Source organism: Furipterus horrens, unplaced genomic scaffold (assembly GCF_987537825.1).
Source record: "Furipterus horrens unplaced genomic scaffold, mFurHor1.1.pri manual_scaffold_4, whole genome shotgun sequence".
Taxonomy (NCBI): Eukaryota; Metazoa; Chordata; class Mammalia; order Chiroptera; family Furipteridae; genus Furipterus; species Furipterus horrens.
The window spans coordinates 185,483,360-185,489,027 of record NW_028327174.1 but is presented as its reverse complement, the minus strand read 5'-3'; the positions used below and the strand labels follow the sequence as shown (position 1 = coordinate 185,489,027).

The following is a 5,668-nucleotide window of genomic DNA, read 5'->3' as shown; positions in this document are numbered from 1 at the left end:
AAATCGCCTTCCTCAGGAAACCCTCCCTGACCCCAAGGCTTGGGTCAAGTTCCCCTGCAGAAAACTGCTTTATAGTACCTGCTACACCTTGTTGTTATCATTAAGCAAGTTATTATTGTCAATAAAATCATGATTTTTGAAAAATCCCACACAAGATTCTGATGCATGTCAGATTTATGCAAGCTGGACACTCCCAGAGGGATAAAAAACTGTGTTGGAATGGCGAAATGAGGAGGAGCACAGACTTTTGGAACCAGGCTGTATGGGATCAAATCTTGGGCCCACCACTTACTGTGTGACCTGTTACAGGTTATCGAATCTCCCTCTTCCCGTAAGCATTTATCCCATAGGTTGTTGTGAGCGTTAAGTGAAATATACAAACATATATCTCAAGACAGTGCCTGCCACATAGTACCTGTACTATTGTCTGAACGAAACACTATTATATTGTATACAGTCCCAGAGCCCTCAGCCGGACTGTAGTGGTATGTGAAGAGCTGGGCCCTAGATTTTCCTACTCTTGGGTCTGCCTGATACATGCAATACATGAAGGGCCTTATGCACACATCTGTGCTCATTCTTCTCATAACAACGGCCCTTGGCTACCGCCCGTCATGGAGCTGTGCACACCAGAACTATCCACTCTAGGGTGGAGGGACACAGGAAAGGGCCTGTGTTAACACTGAAATTCTGGGGTCCCTGGTACCGGGAACATGGCTTAAAAGGAGCAGGTACAGGCTCTAGGTAGGTGTGTCTCCTTGGCTCCTTGGACTCCATGAGGAGGGTCATGGCCAGAGAAGGACTGGAGTGAGGCCCCCTAATTGTATGACCCAAGTCAGCCCCCGCCCCCACCGCTCTTAGATCTAAGGCTGGTACTGAACTGTGCTGTGGATTATTCATTCCGAGTGAGACCCACTGGTGCCAGGGGATGGATTATCGTGTTGAGTGCCAAACTTGGAATTTTCCTTGCTGAGCATGTCCTTCTGTGGTAATTTGTGAACTATTGTCAAATCGGCGTTGAGAACTTTTCCAAGGGTGAGCAAGGATGCGAAATCCTTGACAACAACAAGAGTTATAGTTTATCAGACTTTAACTGGGACACTTCCCCTTTTGCATTTCCAGCACGTAGGGGCAGAGGCCTCCAGGAATATTCTTCGTCACAGCAACAGAAAACCCTCAATTTTTTCTCAGATGCTGAGAGACCAGATTGCATCCAGGACAGAAGTCGGGGGTGTGCTATAATTTGTAAATAATTAAGAGAGTAGGAGTTGTTTCTCTGCTGCTTTTCCTTCCTCTTTCTTTGTCTCTTCTTGGCATTTGTGGCACTTTGAGAACTCCAGAAGCCTGGGAGAATGCACATTTCCCATGACCAGACATCAGGAGTAGCCTTCATCTGGAGAAGAGGTCTTAACCAATGGCCTTAATGTGTGCTATTTGTACTGTTCAGAGAAATAGTGGAAGAAGCCATTTCCACCTTAATTCCTTTTGCAGCCAGCTAAGATTGAATTTGGGGAGCTTTTCCCCTGGAAGTTCAGCTGCTGCTTCAATGAGAACAGAAGGCAGGATCCAGGGCCAACCTAAGGAACTGATTCTGTTCCCATGATTTATGCCATATTTGTTAGCAGTATTAAGGGAGACGTTCAACATAAAAGCTTAGTGTGTCATGATTCTTTAACAGGATAATTGTATCCATAAAAATAAAACCAGCAATAAAGAGTAGTTCCAAACTGATAGCTCAGGAAGTCAAGAAAAACAGACAATGAATTTCAGATAGTGACTTCAGCATACCATTAAGCTTTTGAATGCCTTCCTCATTCCAAATTTCAACTGAGTCAAGAAATCCAAGAGACAGACCACAGTGTTAGCAATGGACACCAGGGAAGAGTGTCATCTGTAAGTCAGAAATTGTAAGAATGTTTTCTTTTTTGTAAGTAGGTAAATATGGATTGACAGTCCATGAAGGAAGACTGTCTAGGAAATACATGGAAAAGACTTTATCCAGCAGAATTTTCAGTGGTCTTTTAACCTAGAATGGCAGTGCTGAAAACATGGTGATATAGCAGCTGATTTAATGTCCCATCCATATCCCCTTTCCTAGGCTTGGAGACTCATCCCTGTTTGCTACACCAACATCCTTCTCTAGAGAATTGCCCTCCCATGACGGGAGCTGTTTCATGTGGCAATGCCTGAGTGGTTAGTTACTTGCCACCCCCTCTACATGCACACACATTGCCCAGGGACAGTTCCTAGCACAAGGCTGACCAAAGTACAGGCATAACAGTTCAGCCTCCTTGACTTCTGTGTAGGACAACCTCTGTGGTACAGTCCATGCTCCAGAGCTCCCTGTGAGGTCAAGATGAGCCACACTTCAGCTGAAATCAACCCTTCGCGTATTATTTTTGCTGCCCAATTTGACTTACCTCTCTCCCTCCCTCCCTAAGGATTTCTTCTGAGGACATTCCTTCAATAAGTCACTGGCATAGGAATCGTCACGTCAGGCTTGACTTCTAGCGAACCTGACCTAAAACAGTGACTTAGGTGTGGTCCCAGGAAGCATGCTCTAATCTAAGGACAGGATTCTGGAGTTGCATCACTCACTGAGGACAACAAGGACCCTATCACTTGGGGTGGGTGGAGTATTGACAGCCCTTGACATGCTGTAGCGGTGCAGTTGCTGATAAGTTTATTTGCGGTGAGCACATGGCAGGAAATACACTAGTGCCTGAAATGTCTCTGCCTTCATAGTGCTCACACTATGTAATTATCTTTAATTTTAAACTCTAAACAAATTTTCATTACACAAAGCTTCCATAATTGAATATTTCTTTACTGTACACAAATATTCTTACTCTCCAGAGAAAGACTGCTTAACTTCTCATTGGGTGATGGCAAACACTAAAATCCTGATTTTAAGAGAATAGTAGTGAAAATGCCTCAGTGATTTAAGTTGAAAGCCATACATTGGTACATGGCTCTTGCACTTAGTTGTCAGGAATGTAAAAATGTATTTTTATTCAAAAATACAAAGTAAATTATCTGTAGACATAGACAATGACAGCAGTAAACCATTGTCAACGGAAACCAGTAACTGATAATTATATTGATTTTCTTAAACATCAGCCAGGCTTTTCTTCTGCCATTTTCTTCAACTGACTTCTCTGAAGTTCTAGATGAGGAGAACTGCCTTGTGCTTCTTCTCACAGTTCTCATTAACGATGGTAGAGCGCTGTTCCAGGATGAGGACATGCCACCTCCCATTCCACCCATCCCGCCCACCCCAGGGTCTTTCTCTTCTTTAGGAATTTCTGTGACTACAACTTCTACTGTTGTTAACAGAGAGGCCACTCCGGCAGCGTCTGGTAGAGAAGTTCTTACAACCTTAGTTGGATCAATGATTTCTTTTCCCACCATATTTACAAAATCTCCAAGCATAGCATCATAACCAACTTCTGAGGAAGTCTGCATAATTTTCTCAACTAGCAACAATCGCTCAGCACCTGCATGCTCAGCAACGGTCATTGTAGGAATTCTGAGTACTTTTTAAATAATTTCTATACCAGTATTTTGGTCTTCATTTGCTGAAGTTAATGAGTCCAAGGCTGGAAGGCACCAAAACAGGTCACAACCCCTCCCAGAACAATGCCTTCCTCAACATCAGGTCATGTAGCATTGAGGGCATCTGTAACTCTGTCTTTTCATTCACTTCAGTGTCACTTGTCCCACTGACCTTCTGCACTACTACCCCATCTGAGAGTTTTGCTAGATGTTCATTTAGTTTTTCCTTTTCATATTCACTAGTTGTGTTATCTAACTGCTCCATGATTTCATGAATATGTTTTTCAATTTGAGCCTTGTCACCTTTTCCTTTCAAGAGCATGGCATCATCTTGGGTCACGATGACCTCTCCATCTGTTGCTAACTCAGGGGCTGAACATCTTCAAGATTTAGAGTCAATCCTTCTTCTATAAATACTGCACCCCAGTAGCAATAACCATGTCTTAAAGCTGGTTCTTTCTACTGTTACCCAAATCTGGAGCCTGGACTGCTACAACCTGAAGACCAACTTTTAGCCTATTCAAAACAAGTGTATTTAAAGCTTCTCCATCAACATCTTCAACAATTATGACCAGGGGCTGACGTTGAGAACTGGCAATTTCAAAAGCAAATAAAATGGACCGAACACTAGAATTTTCTTTTTACTCAACAGAACCTAGTCATCTTGGAGTTCACATTTCTGACCTTTTGCTCTAGTAATAAGGTATGGAGAAATATAACCTCGATCAAACTTCCTGCCTTCAGTGATTCCTAATTCATCATTCAGCAATTTTCCATCCCTTCATGTGATGATGCCCTTTCTTCCAACCTTTTTCATTGCATTGGAAATTATGGTGTTAAGTTCTTTGTCTCCAATTGCAGAAATTGCAGCAACCTGAGCTGTTTTGTCAGGGGTTGTCATAGGTTTAGACTGCTTCTTAAAGTCAGAGATGACAGCATCAACAGCTAACATCACACCGCTCCTGAGTTCCACTGGATTAGTGCGTTTGCCAATCTTCTCAGAGCCTTCTTTGGAGATAGTGTGTGCCAATACAGGAGCTGTGGTGGCACCATCACCAACCTCTTCATCTGTATTATTGGCAACATCTTGAACAAGTTTAATGCCATTATTTTCATATTCATCTTTTAAGTCAATGGATTTCACGGCAGCCACACCATCTTTGGTTACTTTGGGACTTCCTCAGCTCTGTTCAATAATCACTGTTCTTCCCTTTGGCCCCATAGTAACGACTACAGCATCCGCTAAAGGTTGTACACCTTGAAGCATGGACTCTTGGGCATCTGCACCAAATCTTACATTTTTGGCATAAGCCCGAGTGAGATGAGGAGCTAGGGCCCTGGATGGTGGCCTAATCTGTTGAAGGACTTTGTGTAAGTGAAGCATTTCTGCGGGGCAGTGGCAGGGCCTGGGAGCAGTGAGGCAGGCTGTTGGTGACAAGTGAGGGGCAGAGTGTAATTATCTTGTTCATATCTTTGTTTTCATGTTTATTGTTTGTTCTCCACTAGAATGGCAACCACCACATCTAAGCCCTTGTCCATCTTGTTCACTTATGTTGCCCCAGCACCTATAACAGGGCCTAGCGTTTAGTAGCTGTCCGATAACTATTGGTCAAATGAATGAATAAAAAATTAATGGATGGGTTGGAGGAAGGAATGACTGAAAAGTTTTGTTGTTAGGTGTGATAATCCAAATATTGACTACTAAGGCCCAGGCAGCAATAACAGAAAGGTTACCGTCCATGGGCCTAAGTTCCGCCTTTTAGCAGGTGATGACACTTTCATTTGTAAAACTCATCTCTTTAGCCTCTCAAGGGTTTAGCCAAGAAGAATGGTTTCTACCTCCACAGAATCATTCTTTTGTTTCCTGTGTTCTGTCTTTTGTCAGCATGACTCCATCTGCTTTATATCTTCCAGAAATGTATCCAAATCTATAGCCCACTGAGACCCCAGGTGACCAAACACATGTGCTTCCTTCCCCATCTGGAACCAGAAATCCATCCAAACATTACAATCTCACAATAGCTAACTAAATGTAATTATTAATTTGCTAGGGCTCAAGTCTGCCATTTTACTTGTTGCTTTCTGTTTGTTCTTTCTGTTTTTGGTTTCCCTA

At 42.9% G+C, this 5,668-nt stretch overlaps 1 pseudogene; it reads right to left on the bottom strand.

Moving 5' to 3' along the window:
* Positions 1-896: 896 nt before the first annotated feature.
* On the bottom strand, positions 897-4,939 carry LOC150013541 (60 kDa heat shock protein, mitochondrial pseudogene; annotated as a pseudogene).
* Positions 4,940-5,668: the final 729 nt, after the last annotated feature.